Below are 20,912 nucleotides of genomic sequence, written 5' to 3' on the forward strand. Positions count from 1 at the left end.
TTTCATACTTACAGCTTCACACAATGCTCTCTGAGGGGCATTGTGGCTGGCTTCCTAGGCCTTCTTCTGATATCCAGGCAGAAGCCTTCCTGACTCCACAACTCTTGCATTCTGTGTGTGCCTAAATCCAGCACTACATGAATGACCCCAAAGTCTGCCGCCAGCTGGAACATTCTTTCTTTCTTTGGCTGTAGGGTTTAAGTGCCTGGATTGCTGAGTGCTATGAACCCAATCCTGAGGGACAAATTCCCCAGGCCACATCATTCTGGAATGTAGTGCCCTGGGAGTCTCTTTGCCTCAAAAAAGCAAAGTCTTTCACCTTTGCATTGTTGAGGCTGCAAAGGGTGGAATCCTGCTAGTTCTTATGATGCCCTCATACTATCTTTTCTATTGTCCAGTTCTAAAGTACTTGATTTTTAAAAGCCAAACATTTTAGCAACGAAGTTTTCCTCTGCTCCATTTTTACAGTCTGCAGCTTTACTGAATTTCTTTTCTGGCCAAATTAAAAACTTTGGAAATCTCTTTGCTCAGTTGTTTTTCTTATTGATTCTCTAGGTACCTAAGGCTAAAAGCCCCCAATAGTAGCCAGGCCACTGCCTCAACATTAGACTTCTTTGAAATTTCTTGCACCAGATCTATTAGTCCACTGCCCTTAATCTCAGTCTTATACAAAGTCTCAGGGCATGAGAAAAATGCAGACAAATTTTCTGCCAAAGAATAACACACATGACTTGGAGTCCAACTACCAATGCAATCCTTTTTCCCAGTTGAAACCTCCTGAACCTAGTCTTTATCAGCTGCATTTCTATCAGCATTCTGGTGTTCTGAGTTCTGACCAGAACCCCTCCACCAAGCTCAGGTTACAGCATTCCAGGGATGCTCTTCAGCGGCATCTCCAAACCTTTCTAAACTCTTCTCACAAACCAGTTCTAAAAGCTCCTGAACCACATAGCCAAGTAGTGTCACAGCAATGACCTCACTTCTGTGGTACCAAAATCTCTCTTAGTTACTCTCTTGTTGCTGAGACAAAATATCCAATACCCAAAGTTAAAGGAGGAAAGCTTTATTCTACCTCATGGTCTGTCGATGTTTCAGTCCATAGTCAGGTGGTTCCAGAGCAGGGTCATGGCAGAAGAGAAACAGTCCATGGCATGGAAGGGAGGAGGAAGCAGCTAGCAGCAGCCTTCCTTCTGCTTCCCCTTTTATTCCATCTAGGCTACAAGCCTATTCAATAGTACCACCCACACACAGAGGAGCCTTCCCATTATCCACACCCAGAACTATGCTAACCAATCAGCAGACTAATACAATATCACATGCCCTTAATCCAGTATCACATATCCATGATTCATCCACTCCCAAAAGCTCCACCTATGAGCACACGAGGTTTTGGGGGGACATCTAAATTCAAGCCATAACAATGCTCTGGATAAAATATAACTAAATATTTTAAAAAACATAGCTGGCGGAAAAACTCAAAAATCAAAAAAGAATCCCAAAACCTGCAATGTTGATTAGCAATTGTAGATCTAGTAGAAAATAACAGTAAGATATGCACCTTAGTCTACAGGGCTTATTTACCACATGGAGCTGGAATTAGGCACCTTATATAAAATCAGGAGGAAAGAAAGACTAGAAAAACTTCTTCCTCTCAAAAGAAAAGCAACAGAAAATCTTCTTGCCCTGCTGTAAAAGGAAAAAGACTCACTCATGAGAAAGTAGAGATTTAAGCTTGTTGAAGATACAAAGAAATAGATGAAATGGACTCTACATAGGATTGGAAAGTGGATCTGAAAATTAAGAAACCAAGTAGGTCTTGACCAAAAAAAACTGCCTCACAAGAATACTTCATGACTCAGGATCCATGAAACCCACATGTTGATGAACTTTTACAGTCAACAACGATGAGGCAAACAGGCAAAGAAACCACGCAGAAAGAGAGAATTAGGAGATGAAACAAAAAGGCAGAATTTACTGCACTGGAAATATAGATGCTGTAGCTCTAAGAATTTTAATGTGCTTAGCATGCTTGACAAAAAGTAGAAATAGAATCCATAAGACACTATAAAACAAAAGAACAGGGAGATTTCAAAAACTACCAAATAGAGTTCTGGAATTAAAAATATACTTAAGGAGGGGAAAGTAGGTCATTATAGTAAATTATACTGATGTTCACAAGTATTTCTCTCCTATTCCTCCAGGCAGGGGTGAATCTGCTTTGGTAGAATTTATATGGTATAGCACAGCATAAGAGTAGCAGAGCATAGTATAGCATAGCATACCACAGCACAGCATAGCATAGCATGACAGTAACAAACTCATCACCTCCACAGATATCCCTCACACTCAAGAGAAATACTCCTTTTATAGGGTGTATACACCTGAATGTAGAAATTTTGAGAGCATGGATTTTGCCACAGGGAAAAAAAAATAGTAGAAAATATTTAGTACTCAAGGCCACACAACTTCTTAGTACGGCACTTCTAATACTCTTAGCTACACTAAAGGAATTGCACACAGCATCTAAAAGACTACTAGAGTAACCTGGCATTACCCTCAGGATCCTAAGGATACAGCAAAATCTTCCCTAAAACCACGAAAGACTGGGTCACATTTCCATCCCAAGGCATTGCCCTTCCTCTATCCTTTCAGGCCAATTTAAATCCTACCTCTGAATCCAACATTCCCTTCTATAGAATAAACTACATTTCTTTTCTGTCATTGTAAATACTTCATGTATAAGTCACATGTGTTTTTCAAGATGTCTTTTCAACAGGTGAGAACACATTCATAGAAACATTATTTGGATTTTTCTCTTTGTCACTTCTTCAGCATTAAATGACTTTGATTGAATAACATTGCAAGTTCTGGGAATATAATCTGAAAACGAATAGTTTAAAGCCCTTTTAAAATTCCCAAATGCTGAAGAGAGAAATCCATTAGCATTCTTGTTTGTTGTAGAGTTTATTGGCTTATGGGCATCATCTTTATTGTTTTACAGGAACACAGTTTTTTTAATTGATCAATGGCAGAATATAAATGATGAGCAATTAATCTTAGCTGTTTATAGCTTCTGTGATTGTCTGGAAACAGAAGGAGTAAAATGTCCTATGCGTTTATTACACACAGGCACTTTCTCAGCTCATTTCTCCAGCTGTGGAGCAGATTGCAAATCTCACTTTAAAATTACCTAATGTATATTTAAATTGATTAATTAAAATGCTCCTAGCATCCTTTTAAGAAATGAAAATAGTTGTGACATATCTGTGAATAAGTTTAATTCATATAATAACCATCTCTTCCCTTCCCTTTTACCTTCTTTTTATGTATCACTGAAAAACTAGAGATGACCTTATAAAGAGCGAGCAGGACTTGCATGATATAATGAGAAATTACTTTATCTATTTTTTCCATTGCCTCCTCATGATGGTTAATTGTATGTGTCAACATGACTAGACTAAAGGATATCCAGATTGCTGGGAAAATATTATTTCTGGGTGGGTCTGTGATGGCATTTCTAGAAGAGATTGACATTTGACTCCAAAGCCTGAGTCAAGATCACCTCTCGCCAAAGCAAGCAGGCAAGCCATCAAAGGCCTCAATAGAAGAAAAATGCAGAGGAGGGCAATTCTCCTTGAACTGAGACATTTGTCATCACCTGCCCTCAGACATCACACCCCCTGGCTATTGAGCCTTCAGGCTTGAACTGAATTAGACCACTGGCTTTCCTGCGTCTCAACTTGTAGTCAGCAGCCCTCTACACTCCACAGCGTACTGGGCTGAAGGTATGAGCTTGCATTCTTTGAGCCAGCCTTCTCCTTTGTTGTGACTGCATTATGTGAAATAATCACCCAAACTAAATCCCCAGGAGTTATCTTGGACTCTTCCATTAACCCGCCATATCCAATCAGTCACTAAGTCCTATTAATTCTATTATTAATTCTCCCACCTAGTTCCTCCTGCTGTCCCCTCTGCCTCTGCTTTCTTTAATGCCCTGATTTATTCTCTTTCATACTTTTTAAGATAGGAGAGTAGACTATGTTTATAGGTTGATAAAGAGTCACTGTATAATATAGGGGCTGGGGATTTAGCTCAGCGGCAAAGAGCCTGCCTGGCAAGCGCAAGGTCGTGAGTTCGGTTCCTGGTACGGGAGAAAAACCAAAAAAAAAAAAGAGTCATTGTATAATATAATAATATAAACATATTAACATGGTACCAAAATCTGACTTAGTTACTCTTTTGTTGCTGGGACAAAATACACAATACCAAGTTAAAGGAGGAAAGGTTTATTTTAGTTCACAGTTTCTAGAGGTTTCAGTCTATAGTGAGCTGGTTCCCAGGCAGGGTCATGGCAGAGGAGAAACAGTCCGTGGCAGGGCAGGCAGGAGGAAGTAGCCAGCAACAGCCTTCCTTCTGCTTCCCCTTTTATTCCATCCAGGCTACAAACCTATTTGATGGTACCACCCACATCAGCAAAAATACTTGAAAGAAAAGACAACTGAAGTCAAATTACAGAAGAATGAGAAGTAGAAACTTGAACAGAGAGGAGAAATATAATGTTCAAGGAAGAAAGGAAAAATTCACCAACTGAGATAATATTTTTCTCATAAGGTTAACTTATTCAACTTTTTAATATTATTTTACTCCCCATGCTGGGGATCAAACCAAGGGCCTTGCACATGCCAGACAGGTGCTCTACCCTTGTGCTACACCCCAGCTCTAATGTTAATATTTGCTTTCTATTCTGAAATAATATGTTAGATGGTGATATTCTATTTTATTTTATTTTGGTTTTTTGAGACAGGATCTTGTTATGTAGTTCAGACTGGCCTTGAACTCACTGTGTAGCCCAGGCTAACCTCAAATTTGCCGTGATCCTCCTGCCTCAGCCTCCCAAGAGCTGGGATTACAGATGTGCACCACCACACCTGGCTTCTTTTTAATGTCTTTAACTGAAAACAATACAAATGATCAACTTTGCAGTCCCTCTGAAAATCTGTTATGACTTCAAGTCCAAATCTGATGCCCCAATCTGAGTATCTGTTAGGTACTGACCTGTCTTCTGACCCTATCTCTTCCCTTTCTCCTACAGGATGAACATATTTATATCGGCAATTCACCTTTTCCTATCTTCCTGGCACTCACTAATCATTGCACTGTTTCATCTTTCTATCTGCACCTCTTTATTAAAATTGGCTGCGCTGAAGTCACACTAAGCTCCTAATTGCCAAACTCAATGGCAACGTCTTTGCTCTCAGATGACTGCTGTTTTGTTAAATCTCTATACTCACAGGGATTCTCTGACTGGACCCCCTCCCTGTCTTTCTCCTATGTGCTAGCCACTCCTCTGTCTCCCTCTACTGACTTCTCTTCTGGGTCCTCACAGTTTCATTGCTGGTGGCCCTTCTGGCTCCACACTCCCACTGGACAGTTCTGCATGGCCTCTGTCCTTCATAGCCGCTATCACAAGTCTGTATTTTGATAATCGCTCTATTTATCTAGAGTAATCTTCACAGCTCTGTTCCACAATTATTACCTTTCCCAGGAGCTCAAACCCTGCTTTCTAGGTGAAAGAAATGAGACTTAGGAAAACGAATCTGCAAAAGATTCCAGTTATTGTTGGGAAAGCTTTCAATCGACAACCCTTCCAAACCCATAGGTCAAGGTCCTTCAGGTTGAAAGCAATTGCTTTAATGATAAAATAATTACAAAGATGTTTGAAAACTGAGTGCCATGGTTTGAATATGATTTGTGAACCCCAAGATTCCACTGTGAGTAAAGGCTGGTGAGAGGTCTTTAGGTCTTTGGGGTTCATCCTTTGGGTTCCCTTGCAAAGAAAAGGAAGAAGCCTGGCCCTGGATGTGCTCTTCCTTGCTGCTCCAGGTTCCAGATTGCTCAAGTGCATGCTCCCACACATACTCATGCCATTGCCGTCTGCCAGGATATGACATGGGTGAGATCTGAGCCAATGCCAGCACCAGGGCTCTGAGCCTCCAAAAATGAGAGCTATCTTCTTCATAAGCATCCTGTGTTAGATGCTTTAAACACAGCTGTTTTTAGTCATTATAAGACTACTGAGTTCTACACACTAAATATATCTAAGCTGCAATGTACAAGTACATGGAGGGGCTGGGGATGTAGCTCAGTGGTAGAGCAGTTGCCTTGCGTGCACAAAGCCCTGGGTTCAGTCACCAGCCCTGCAAAAAAAAAAAAAAAAAAAAAAGAAAAAGAAAAGAAAACCAAAAAAAAAGTACATGGAAGCCAGGTATGGTGATGCATGTCTGTAATCCCAGCACTCCAGGAGGCTGAGGCAGGAGGATCATTGTGGAAGCCCAGACTGGGCAACTCAGTTACTTACTAAGATCCTGTCTCAAAATAAAAATAAAGAAGGACTGGGGATGTAGTTCATTGCAGAGAACCTGGGTTCAATACCTAGTACTGCAAAGTGCAAACCCCTCCCCCCAAAATGGAGACTTTTTCAAGTCTTTTCAAATTTTATTTTATGTTATTTTATTTTGGGTTTGTTTTTTGTTTTTTTCCAGTACCGGGAACTCATGACTTTATGCATCTTGAACTCATGACCTTGCACTTGCCAGGCAGGCACTGTGCCGCTGAGCTAAATCCCCAGCCCTAGAAGTCTTTTCAAATTTTATAGCCCCCTCAGAGACTCACACAACTGCTGGCTCTCCTTGGAGAAGTAGTGTGAGGTATTAAAAGTGGTATGCATCCTTGGCCAAGGTGATAACTTCTTGGGAGTCACAAATCTATATAAAGGGGATAATAATGGCTGCTTCTCAGGGCTGAGAAGATATTTTCTTTATGTAAAATGGTAGCAAATTGTGGTACTAACAAGATCATTTCTTGATATATTATCTCTCACGTCAGGATAAAGTCTTTGGTAAGGACTGAGTAAAGAAAAACATTCAACACTAGGATCTCAGGAAGGTAGATCTTCAAGATGGAAGGTAGACCTTTAAGATAGAAGATCTTGAAAGATTCAAACATCAAGAAGTGGGACTTCTAGCCAGGTATGGTGTTGCACACCCACAGTCCTAGCTATTCAAGAGGCTGCGTCAGAAAGATTGCAAGTTGGAACACAGCCTGGGCAACTTAGAAAGATTCTGTCATAAAAGAAAAAAGGGTGGAGGTATAGTTCAGTGCTCCCTGGGTTCAATCCCCAATACTGGGGGGAGGGGGGGTGGGACTGTGAAGGGATAAGCATTTCATAGGGTTTTGAAGATTAGATCCTCCAATGATTATTTCTGTTATTTCAGACTAAATCTCTGGAGAAGAGTCTGAAAGCTAACTATTCATGAATGATTGGCTGATTTAGTAAGTTCTGGGCTTCACATACTGTGAACTCACTCCTTCCCTCTCTCTACAACCCTCTGTGTTCATGAACCACTTTTCTTCTGTCAGGGCAGATGAAGCAGTCCCCACCCAATGTAACAGAAGCCCAGGATGTTAGCACCTTCATTGTCTTTGTAAGTTACCTACATGGCCTTTAACGCTACATTTGGAGTTTCACTGGAAATCTAGTTGCTCCCTATTTTGCTTCCATTGCCACATTATTAAACTGAAAAAAAGTCCTCATTACTACAAGAACTGGAAAGATATAAACTTTGATGTCTATTCTCAAAGTTTGGATTAGCATTTCAATATTCATCTCATCTGTAGAAAGAAATAATTCAAACCTAGGTGACTCCTAAAGTGCCTTCCAATTTTAATACTACATGACTCTGTTTCAACATTGTTGAATCATTGAGAAATTAACATAGTACAATGAAATAAGTCATTTTGTGATGCAAGCTGCTTAAGACTACTCTGTCCCTGGGCAAAGGTATTTCTTAGAATGCTGAACTAAAAATGTAACCACATTCTGCAACCCATGCAAACATGTTCTAATTGATGGGAGGAAAAATACTCAGCCCGAAGTGCCAGCAATTCCTCTGTGAGCTAGCGTGGCAGGGAGAGTGTGGGGTCAGTAAAGCATCAAGTTACAGACTAAATTAAAGGTCTACAGAAGAGCTGCAGGGTCTAATCAACCACTGTCAGAGGCTGCCAGAACTGGATATACCACCCTTACCCACAAAGGACTATTCTACATAGGCCAAGCAGGCAGCATGACTGAGGGCTTCAAACATCATTTTTTAAAAAGAATTTCTAGGCTGGGTGTGGTGGCGCATGCCTGTAATCCCAGCACTCGGGAGGCTAAGGCAGGAGGATCACTGTGAGTTCGAGACCAGCCTGGGCTACAAAGTGAGCTTAAGGCCAGCCTGAACTGCATAGTGAGACCCTGTCTCAAAAAGACAAAAAAGAAAAAAAAAATTTTCTAATTCCAAATAGATCTTTATAGAATCCTTTCTGTGAAGCTTAGCTCTGTCATATTAAATTTTCCATGAAAGCCGGGCATGATGGCACATGCCTTTAATTCCAGCACTCAGGAGGCCGAGGCAGGAGGATCGCTGCAAGTTTGAGATCAACCTGGGCTACAAAATGAGTTCAAGTTCAGCCTGAACTGCATAGGAAGACCCTACCTCAAAAAGATAAAGAAAAAAAAAAAACCATGAAAAGTAATCAAAACCTAATGCTTATAATATTTTACCACAGAAAAATATTGTGGGTTTTTGTTCCCATTAAAAAAATGCATTATATATTGTGTAAGCTCCAGATCAAGTGTACATACCCATATACACAAAAACCTTAGGAAAATAATAATAGTTTTGCCTAAACCAGTAAAATTGTACTCTGGCGATAACTACTTTCATTAAGCCAATATTCTGCAAAGGTCAGCAAGCAAAAATATGTCTGCAGATTTTGTGGCCTGGGTTGCAAACACTAGATCTATAAGGATGAATTAAGGTCACTTTAAAAATTCAAACAGTATTTTCTAGACTTGGTTGGGCTGAATCATGTGCATCTGCACTATTTTTCCTGGGGGAAAGTTAATTTTAGAAAGGAGAAAAAGTTTGCCAAGAAAACAATCACATTGGCACAATAACTAGACAGCAAGTCTTTTCTTAAAAGTTCAAAAGGCTTTATAGTCTCCAGCTTGCCCTTAATAGTCCTGAAAACAGGTAGTGAATATCACCTCTATTTCATAGCAGGGAAGTCCATTTTATAAGAAAGAAAGAAAGAAAGAAATATGCTTTAAACATTTTACCTGTTATAACTTTTTTTTTGGTCAAAATTAGTCCTTCACCTCAATTTTCCAAGACAGACAAATAACAATCTTTGTTTTCCTCGGTAGCTGCCCTCTAATGGTTTGAGAGGTACTTAAAATGCCGCAGGCATGTATATGGATATACAAGAAAAGCAATAGATGTACCTCTAAGACAAAGTCCAAGATGGAAAACTATTTAGTATTTGTGTAAATAGAAGGCAAGATATTGACCCCCGACCCCTTAACCAGAATAGTGTGGTCTAAATAATTAGGAGCATAGAAAGAACCTAAAGTAATTTAGGTGATCTTTCTTCCTCCTGGTGCCTATTTGAATCAGTTGCCTTAAAGTAAGCAACAGGTTTAAAAGACCAAGGGCCTGCATTCCCTCATCGACAAAAAGCCAGTCAAGGCCAGTAGGAGAGAAACATTTCCAATTGCCAGAACAGGCCTCAGCCCTTTCTAATCCGCAGCATCAGTACTACTGACAGAATTCTTACATTTTAAAAATTGATACTGAAAAGTTAACTCTTTAACCAACTCTCTGAGAAGTATAGTATTTCTTTCCATTCTATATCTGAGTCTCAAATGAATGTTAACCGTCCCTTCCCAAAATTGTCATCTCAGAATTAGGGATACTGCAACAATTTCAAGTTGAGGGAAACCGGCTTCTCTCGGTAGCTCAGTTCCAGTTTTCTGTTCACACTTACATTTCTAGGTGCACCCTCTGTCCCACGCAGACCTTACAGATACTTTCACGGATTAGGAGAGGGCATTGCAATCCCTGGAGGGCTTTAAACTGTAACAGGCGCTGGCAGGCTCTCACACACGTGCGCCCACTCCAGATCTGAATGAGAATCTCAGGGTGGGGCCCGGAGGTTTTTTTTCTTTTTTTTCCTCCAGCGCCTGAGTAAGAGCTAGTGCCCTTTAAACTGTGATAAAGGTCTAACACTGTTATCACCCAGAAAACCTTGTTCACTCATCACAGTATTTAACAAGAAAAAAAAAAAAGAAACAGAGAAAAAGAACCCTAACCTACTGTTTGCTGTAAATACAAAAGGTGGCATATTTAGCACGTTGGAATCAATACTGTTCCCAAAGTTAGCATAGTAATGACGGGGGGGGGGGGCGCTGAAAGAAGAGGGGTCAAGGTTATTTCAAACTGGATATTATTTCAGATCCTGGGGGAAATCAGTGCGTGGGTGTTTGCGCCACACTCTTGGAGGGGAAGGAGGACCTCTGCCTCCCGCACCCACCCAACGCCCCGGGGCGCAGGGTGTCTGGAGCAGCCCAGGGGAAGGGCCGGAAAGACAAGGGTGGAACCTGGGGAGGAGGCGGGGGTCCCTGGCCAAGGGAAAGAAACGAGGATCGCGGAGGACCTGAGCCCCTTCGGGCCGCGGGTCGGCGCGTCAGCCCGGCGCCAACGGGATCCGGGGAGGGAGAAGGTGACAGAGCCGGGGAGGCCGATCGGGCACCTCGCACTGCGGGTCGCGGCGGCGCTCGGGCGCAGGTGGCGCCCGGGTTCTGCTTACCTTGAGCCCTGGGTCCGAGTGCGCAGCTGGGAGACCCGAGGAGGGGCCGGGCTCCCTCCGGGGCGCGCACCCGCTCGGGCTCCGCGGTGCGCGTCTTCCACAGCGACTGCGGCGGCTTCAGGTATCCAAGGCGTCCAGCTGGTCCCAGACCCTCTTCCTGCTCCTTCAGCTTCCCCGGTCCCCGGCCCGCCCGCGTCCCCTTCCCTGCTCCGCGGGCGCGGCCGAGCCTCCGCCACTTCTTCCCCGAGAGCGAGAGCGATGCCCTCCCCGCCGCCGCTTCCTCTCCGGCGCGCGCGCGCCTCCTCCAGAAACGCGCTGTAGGGGAAGGAGGCAGCGCAGGGGGTCCTGGAAACCGAGCGCTGCACGACTTCTGAAATCCCTTGTATGACCTTAGAGCTACTCAGTGAGGTCCAGGGCACCCTTTACAGTCAGCCCCGCCTCCACTCTTTTGTCTCCCACCTCCCTGAACATCCGATGCTCACGTGAAGATCCTGCGGAGGCTCCCCCGCCACGCATTTAAAATTTTCCAGACCAAATCTTCCATTGTATTGTTCTTACAATGTAGACATTGCTACTATTTAAACTTAGGTCGAATTAGCCCGGGGAAGAACACGTCGAAGGCTCCTGGGCCAGCACTGCCGATACCTGCCACCTGTCAGGGCCCTGAGTCCCAGCAGCCGTCAGCTGCACCCTGGGTTTGGTTATTGAGTGGCCTGGAAGCTCCTCTCACCCAGGAGAGACCCAGTCCTGAGGCTCGAGTTCCAGATGGGGGCAGGTGGATATGTTCACAGAGCTCTGATGGAGGACAAGCACGCACAGGGCAGAGTTCACTGAATAATATAGAAGCTAAGAAACAATGGGAAGGCACGGGGAGACATCAACTATCACTAGCGTGCAGGGGCGGGGAGTGACATAATCCCCTCTGAGAACAGGGAAGATGAATTGCCAGATGACACTCTACTTACCCATTCATTCACCTGTTGATAATGTTTATGGGCTAGGTTAGGGCAGTCTAACGTTCATAGTCCCAGTCATAACAAAGGCTGATGGGAATTAACTTCTGTTTTTAAAGAGCCCTGGAAAAGGCAAAGAATTATTAAAGAGATTTCATATAAACACTTTATCTTTTCCAAATGTATCGAATAACTTTCCTGAAAAATGTTCATACTTGTTCTTTTTTTTTTTTTTTTGGACCAGGAACTGAACTCAGGGTCTCAAACTTGCCAGGCAGGCGCTGGTGCCTCTGAGTTACATCCCTGGCCCTCAACTTTCTAATTTGAGGGCTTAAAAACATGGGCATGTATTAATAAAACAGTTTCGCTAGTAGGTTTCTCTAGTAGGCAGGATGTGGATATTGGAAGATAAATATTCACCAAACAAAGGGAAAATGCGACTTGGGGCTGAGGCTAGAAGAGCTAACGAGCTGAATGAGCTGAAGCTGAAGAGGGGAACAGACAAGGAGACAGGCTGCTCAGAGCAGATACCATGGTGGCGGATGTACCGCGGAGGGCGATGCGCACCTTACATGAGGGCCGGGGTACTTTGGCCTGGAGCAGGACAGTAGGAGGAGAAAGTTTCCCAGCAGGAGGAACAACAGGAAGAGAAAGCCAAAGTAAAAAAGAATTTGGCAATTCAGAGAATTTAAAGAAGTTCACTGTGGCTCTAGGAGGTAGGAGAGGAGATGATTGGAAAGAATGAAGGCGCAAGGTAGAGAGCTAAGTGGAAGCCAGGCCATGTAATGTTTTCTAGGCCATGTTTTAAAACCTGCGCTTTATGCCACAGATAACAGGGAGACATTGCGATGTTCTTGACAAAGTAATGTGAAATCAGGTTTTTATTTGAAAGACACTACTGGCTATAGGTGGAGAGCAGAAAAGGATGGGAGGCAGGGTAAAAGAGGATGAGTCCAGGAGATGACCCCAAAAGGGACACTTAAAATCAGTGCCTATTAGGATATAACTTCTCACGCCTCTGTGCGATCTAAGTTCAGTCATCCCTGACAAGCCCCTGGAAACACAGTCTTCTTAGAAAGGAAGTATGGAAGGAGGAGGAAGAAGATGAAGAGGAAGAGGATCAGTGGTGAGAAACAACAGAGGTAAACAGAAATTAGAAGGAGAGAAAATGGCCTTTTCAGATAAAATATTTTATGTATACTGTGACTCACACAGCTCAAGAACAAAAAGAATGTTGATTTCTAACTGAGCAGTAAGATAAATGAAAGGGAAATGTGAGACACAGGAACCATGCTGACAAATAGTTGTTCCTCAGTGTCTGTAGTGTCATTTGTCCCATGGCCTCCAGATACCAAAATCTGTGGATGAAGGTTTTTTTTTACATAAAATGGTATAATATTTGCAAATAACCCACATAAAAGAGTGGGATCATGCTCTTAAAGGTGTATTGGGAACCCAGGCCCTTCCTCTCTCTGCCTCTATGAGGTAAGCAGCCTCCTCTGCCAAGTGCTCCCACCATAATACACTGCCCCACCACAGGCCCAAAAGCAACAGGCCAACTGCCCTGGACTGAAACTTCCAAAACTGTGAGCCACAATAAATCTCTTTTCTTTTTAAATTAATTTATGTATAATATTTCTTGTAGGAAGAAAAAGCTAACTACAATAGAAGGATATTTCAGGAGATTGAGAGAAACAGCATCTCTTCAGAAAGGGCACTCTGGGCAGATGACTCAGCACATGAGTGCTATAAAGGCAGAAATGTAATTAAGTAACTACAACACAATTTCATGGATACCATAGTAAAGATATGATCAAAGTACTAAGAGAACATACAATTCAGGGAGAAAAAGAAAGATTTCCAACCTCAGAGACATGAGGGATATTTGATTGTGAAAACAATATTTTGAGTCTAATAGCTTAATCAGTTTTTGCCAGACACACTAGCTAGTTTGTGGGATCTTGTTTGGTGGACTAGTTTTCTGGTAAAGGAAAGGATGAGGCTTTTTTTTTTTTTTTTTTGGAGACTGGGTCTCTCTATGCACTTCAGGCTGTCTTGAACTCACTTTGTAGCCCAAGTTGGCCTCGAACTCCCAAGGATCCTCCTGTCTCAGCCTCCCGTGTACTGCGATTATAGGCATGTACCACTACACCTGGCTTACGATGAGGCTTCTGAGAGACTAGTAAAGTTATTGTAACAGTTGAGAGCTTGTCGTGGCCTGAAAGAAAAAAATAGGTGGGTATGACACAGAGGTTTAGAATCCAAAATACTTGATGTGAGGGGTTCAAAATAAAAGCCAAAGAGGATTTCAAATAGTCAAATGTGAACAAGAAAGTGGATAACATTGAGATTAAATGAATCAGTAAAAAGAGGAGAGATTTATTAGAGAAGAGAATGTTTTTTCTTTAAATACTGAATTTCAAATATTGATGAGATGCTGAGTGAAGTTACCCCATAGGCAGTTGATACCAGTATGATACTCAAAGAGAAAGTCCATTACTAAATATATTGATATGGACTCTATTAATCTAGAGTTCATAGATTTCATAGATATGGATTAAGATCACCCACTGCAATCAGGGATAAGGAAAGAACTAAGCTGGTAAATTGCTGATGAACAACATTTGAATGGCTACTTGACTCAAGACAGCTAACCAAGGAAGAGAATCAAGAGAAAGCAACAGCAAGGAAATCAAAGAGGGAAATTCAGGGTTTTTTTTTAAAAAGCTGGTAAACTGTCAAATGCTATATAGAAACCAAGTACTATTACAGGAGAATTGGATAAACAGATGCCAATAGCACCCCCTCTTCCCAGTTTTGAAAACTTAAATGTCTCCAGATATTATCAGATGTCTCCTGGGGCAAAATGACCTGCACACTTCAAAACCACTGCATTATACTCTATTGTGAATGTCTCCCAAAGGCCAATGTGTTAAGAGGCTTTTCACAGCTTGGTACAGTGAGTAGGTGGTAGAAATTTGAAGAGTTGGAACCAGTGGGAGGTCTTCAGGTCTCTGGGGTTATGCCTTTGAAGAGGACCGTGGGACCCTGATCTCTTCTTCTCTCCCCCTTCTAGGTCATGAGGTGAATGGTGTTGCTGTACTACATGCTTCTGCCAAGAGCGGCCATCTCGCCAGGAAGTCAAAAGTAACAGGACCCAATTGATCATGGACTGAAAACTACAAAATGGTGAGCCAAAATAAACCCTTTGACTTTATAAGTTGATTGTCTCAGGTGTCTGTCATAGGGACAGAAAGCTAACACAGATAGAGATAGAAGAGAGACTAGACAAATGTACTAAAAAAAATATTAAGAGGTAGCATCACCTTTAAATTTTTCCTTTCCCTTCCTCATGTAAAAGAAAATCTGTTTACTGTAAATTTCTTTTTGTCTTTTCGAGACAGGGTCTCACTATGCAGTTCAGGCTGGCCTTGGGCTCACTTTGTAGCCCAGGCTGGTCTCAAATTCACAACAATCCTCTTGCCTCAGCCTCCCAAGTGCTGAGATTACAAGCATGTGCCATCACGCCCGGCTGTAAATTCAGTTTTAAACTCACCCTTGCCTGGGACAGGTACTCACTCAAACCATCTCTAGTTCCCTTAAGTAAAGAATAAATTACATCAAGAAATATTTTCTTGGGGCTGAGAATTTAGCTCAGCGGCACAGTGCCTGCCTGGCAAGCACGAGGTCATGAGTTCAATTCCTGGTACCGGAAAAAAAAAATAAATATTTTCTTTATAAAAGTCTAGATTCAAAATAAGATTTATAAGACTATCTTAGAGTTAGATATATTTCCTTGCTAGGATAGCACCTCATCTGGAGACTCCTGTGACTGTTTGTTTTGCTTTTTTTTTTCCGGTACCGGGAATCGAACTCACAACCTTATGCTTGCTGGGCAGGCGCTGAGCCACTGAGCTAAATCCCCAGCCCGTCCTGTGACTGTTGAGGCTATCTTGCCAACTTGTAGTGGAAAACATTTTTCTTACTCTGATGTTGACTTGGTCAACAGTGATGACAGTAAATCTAACCTTAGCACTGAATACCCTTGCACAAGCTGAAAAGCTCTGCTAGGACCTAAAGACCTGCCACTAGGTTCCACTAAAAAGATGGTCTTCCTTTTCAGCAAACAAAAATATCAAAACTCCATGCTTCTCTATTTCTTTGGCTTCATCCCTTGAACACTTGATAAGGTATATTAATAAATATATTACAAATGATACTTTTTTAGAGAAAAACTAGTTATCAGGGACAAAAGCCTGGTAACCACATTCTTTGTCTTCCAAATCTCACTACCATTTCTTCACCTTCTCTGACTGCTTATCTTGCAGTCTTCCCTGGCCACTACCAAGCCAGAATATCCTGTTTATTATCAAGTAACTGGCTATTGTTGCATTTAGATACTCTCAAATCACTGAACTGTGTACTTTGGCTCTTTCTACCAAAATAGAGTATGATGTCTTGGTTTTAGAACTAAGTATTTATATTTATGACTAGGTTTAGAAAAGAATTTGGTTATCAGCTTATCCAAAACATGTTAATTTACTGAGTCAGAGCTTACTATGTTAATTTATTCACATTACTGGATGGTCTACAAGAGACTCATGCCACTGTCTAAGAACCCAATTGGGGTGTATTTCAGTTAAATATTTTACAAGTGTTTACTATGAGTCAGGCACTGTGCCAAGCACTGGGAGTGAATAATAAAAGTATCAACGTGGTCCCTGTTCATTATGCTTACAGTCTGAGAAAGATATGTATGTGTATGCAAGAGCTAGATAAGTGTATGAGCAAGACTGAATGAGCATGCAATGGGTATAAAAACTTCTCAAAGACAAAATGAGAGAAATTCTCAGAAACGTTTTAATAATGCCAGAATAAAACCAATGGACATTTTTAGGTCTATCCTCTGTTCCTGGCAGTTCTATCATATTGCAATTATCGGCCCATTCCATAGCAGAGACAGCAATACTCATCCACTCTTCCCTATGTGCCCCATATCAAGTAGGTCCTTTGCTGTTGGATGGAACTATATGACCGATCTGGCTACTGACTACTGAACAGACTTAGAGCAGAGTAGTGAGGATGAGTTCTCTTCCTGCTCTTTCTCTACTACCAAGAACATGAAGGACGTGTGTGAGATGGTAGATCATCAAGACCAAAGAAACCTAAAGCAATGAGTAAGAATCATAAATGGAGGCCAGGGCAAGTTATCTGAACTGACTAGAGAGCTTTATTAGGACACTGAAACAGCCTGGCTGGGTGTGGTGGTGCATGCCAGTAAGCTTAGCATTCAGTAGGCTGAGGCAGGAGGATTGCGACGTTTGAGGCTAGCCTGGGCTACATAGTGTGTTCAAGACCAGCCTGAACTACACAGAGAAACCTTGTCTTGAAAAAAAAAAAAAGAAAGAAAGAAAAAAAACTTGTTCTAAAACACTTTCTCATCACTTTAATTAAAAAAAAAATCTGGATCTTTAGACAAAGAGTTTATTTGGTTTGTGTTCACTCAATAGGCCAATATTTACTGACCACCTACTACAGGTTAGGAATTGCCTTTAGTTCTGAGCATATAGTAACAAAGGAAGTCTGCAGCCTCAGGGAACTTACATTTTAGTAAGGGAGACAGACAATAATTTCAGGTGGTGATAAATGTAACAGAGAAAAAAAAAAAATCTCACCAATTCTGTGCTTGTCTCACCTCTCTTGTCCTTCCCTCTTTATTCAGCAAGCTCTATCGTCCATCACTGTATTCACCGTCTTGTGCACATCCTCAACCCACTACCCTTTTCTCCTTTCTTCTTGCTTGCACAGCAAAATTCCAACAGGTTCACTTCTTCCCACTTCCCTTTCTTCCATCTCTGAATACAACAATGCTGACTGTTGTCACCTCAACTTCCTGGCTTCGATGAGGTCCTTGCAGGACCTTGGCAATCCTACCTTGTCTAACCCATTCACCTCTCACTCTTCTACAAGACTGGTCTCTATTTCCTTCATCCTAACGCTGCCAGCAGTCTTTTCCCACACTCATTCACTATCAGTAGTTTTGTCCCCGATTCCACTCAGAAACTTACAGTAAGAATTTCTTAAACCTTCACTACGTCTGTACCCGAGTCTGTGCATGTATCTTCTGTCTTCCCTCCTGTCACTGTTGTTTCAAATGTGTCTCCAAATTTCATGAGTTGTAAACTCAACCCCCTAATGAATTCATATGTTGATGGCACTGGGAGCTGGGGTCTTTGGGAGGCAATTACATGAAGTTATGAGGGTAGGACCCCAATGCTGGCATTACAGTAGTGGCTTTATGAAGAAACCTCATCTAACACACTGCTGTGTCACTCCATGGGATGCTTCTGCCACGTTATGACAGTGTAAGGCCTTCCCTAGATACTGCCACCCTGTGTCTGGATTTCTCAGCCTCTACAGCTAAATATTCTATTCTTTATCAATTACTTGGTCTGAGGTATCTTGCTCTAAAAGCAGAAAACAAACTTTAACTACAAGCTGTCCATTGTCCTCCTGAAGGCCAACTTCCACTTGTGCACTGGATATTGTCTCCTCTCATCTCCTATGGCAGATAAGACATGTGCCACCCAGGTCCCTTCTCAAGGAAGGATCTGCTACCCAGCTGCTGCCCTGTGACACCATCTGTTAGCTCCTGCAGCATCTGCCAGGGCTGTCGTCACTTCACCTGCAGTGAAGTGGCCTGGGGTCAGCCCACAGGCAAAGGCTGAGAAACGCCAGGGTCAGACATTAGGACCCTCTGAAGAATAATATTCACTCCAGAGCTCCCCACAGGGTTGCTGAAGTTTGATCCCTTCCTCTGCCTGATTTTGCTTCCCTCCACTCCTTTTACAGATCTTGACTCATTAATAAACATTTGGCGCCCCAAAATGTTTTAGTATCTGCTTACAATCAACCGGACTTACCTACTACAGATTGGCTTCAGTTCTGTCTCCTCCCTCTCTTCCATCATCCATTTCTTCCTCCCTGATTCTCATCATCATATAAACATATGATAACATCTCCTTGAAAATAAACTCTGAGTTACTGCTCCATCTCTTTGCTCCCTTGTACAGCAAAATTTCTGGAAAGAGTATCTGAATCTATCTCTTGCCTACCTGCCTCTGTATTCCCACTCTCGACACTTTCATATTCACCCCCCTCACCACACACACACCTAGAGAAATAGCTCTTACCAGTACTGCCGGTAACACAACATTGTTTGATCTGTGGTCCGTTCTCACATCTCACCTGATCTGTTAGCAGCGTCTGACTCAAATGATCACTCCTTGGAACACTCCTTTGTCACTTGGCTTTTGGGACACAGCTTTCATCTAATTCTTCCCCTACTTCACTGGCCACAGTTGCTCCTTCTCATCTCTTTTGCTGGCTATTCTTCCTCTCTGAACCTATAAACACTGGAGCAATCAGAGGCACAATCTTGAGCTGTCCTCCTCACTACCTTTATTCACTGTTAGTGATCTCATCGAATGCCGGGGCTTTAAATACCATCTACATGCTAACAACTACTAAATTTATATCTTGAGCTACAGCTTCTTTCCCTGAATGCTAGACTGTCATATTCAACTTCCTATTCTGATTTTCCATTCTGATACATACAAGAATATCAAACCTATCTAAAACAAAACTGATTCCAATCTCTCATACCCTTCCCAGAAAGAAGAAAATACCCTGCCCATCCCTAACCTTCCTCATCTAAATAGCTACTCTGTTCTTAACAGTTGTAGAATCAAAACCCCAAAGTCATCACTGACTTCGTGCTCTCATCACCCACATCGTCTGCTACTTTAGGGAATTCCTTAGATTATATCTAGTCTCTTTCCACCGCTTTTAGTTTGTCAAATTCTCTTTTCAAATGTCATAATCTTAAGGATCTTAACCATCAAATATACAAAGCAGAATCCCATCCACCCTACTGGTACTTCCTATCTCCTTTAACCTGCTCTACAAGTATTTGCCACACAATGTATTTACTTGTTTGTTCATTGTGTCATCTAGATGTAAGCTTCAAGATGGCAGGCACGTGGTCCTACTCTAGCTTCTAGCAACATTCATGTTTGAATGAATGAACTGAAAAAGAATGGTGTACAAACAGCAATAGTCTTGGGGGAGAAGCATTTGAACAGGGAGCTAAATGATAAAAGGGGCAAGTTATTTGGAGATTCAGAATGAAAAGCCGTACTGACAGAAAAAAAAGATTAGTGTAAAGCCCAAAAGTGTGAATGAACTTGGCCCGATGGAGTACAGGAAGGGTTTGTGCGGCTCAAACAGCTAACTTTGTCAGAGAGATATCAGAGAGGCTGTCAGCAGCTGGATTATATAGCAATTCACACATCCCGATAAGGATTTTGGATTTTATTCCAAGTATGATGGGAGCCAGTGGAGGTTTTAAGCAAGACAGTACCCAAGTGGGTAGTTTTCCTTTAAAACATCACCTTGGCGTTTGTGTGACTAGCGGGGGTGGGGTGGGAGCAGTACTGTGGAAGGAGACCGGTGACAGGGTATACCGTAATCCAAGCAAAAAGCAAAGAAAGAGTGCGTAAGATTTCAGTGCGATCAGTACAGCAGGAAACTATAAAATTTGAGATGATGTATGACAGGAGTTATTTGTCTGAAGCGCAAAAGAAAAAGAAGATCCAAAGAAAACATCTGATTTTTGCCCTGCAACCTGGAATCCATTCGGACAAATGCAACGGGTCCTATTTTCTTCCAGTGGTTGAGGACCTGGGAGAAAATAAGGTAGTATTTAAGAAAGAGGAAACTGCGTTGAGTTTTGGAAATGTGAACTTTAAATCCCAGAACTGACAAAGACAGCGACAGAGTCAGAGACAGACAGACAGAGGAAAGGGGGGGGGGGTCAGAGACAGACAGACAGATTTCTCCTGCATTTACAGCACGCAGATCTTGCGTGGCTCCCGCTGCGACGCGAACCTTGCCCACGCGGGTCTTCCTCCTCCCGGAGCACCTCGCGAGTCCTCGGAGCTGCGCAGACCCGGAGTCTCCCGCACACGCTCTCCGGGGCAAACGGGAGACCGCTCATTTATTAAACACCCCGCCTCCGGGAACAGCGGCCGACTGCGACTTCAGGGGGTTTCTCAACTTCGTCGCCGCGCCCTCTTGGCCCCGGACAGCGCGGCGTCCTTTCCGGGAACGACCCGGGGAGACAATAAACACGCAGGCCTCCTAGGGTCCTGCCGCTCGGCGCTCCCCGCCCCGCCGCCCTTCCGCGCGCGTCTCCCTCCCGGGCGA

Source organism: Chinchilla lanigera, unplaced genomic scaffold, assembly GCF_000276665.1.
Source record: "Chinchilla lanigera isolate Chin_1 unplaced genomic scaffold, ChiLan1.0 scaffold00082, whole genome shotgun sequence".
Lineage (NCBI taxonomy): Eukaryota > Metazoa > Chordata > Mammalia > Rodentia > Chinchillidae > Chinchilla > Chinchilla lanigera.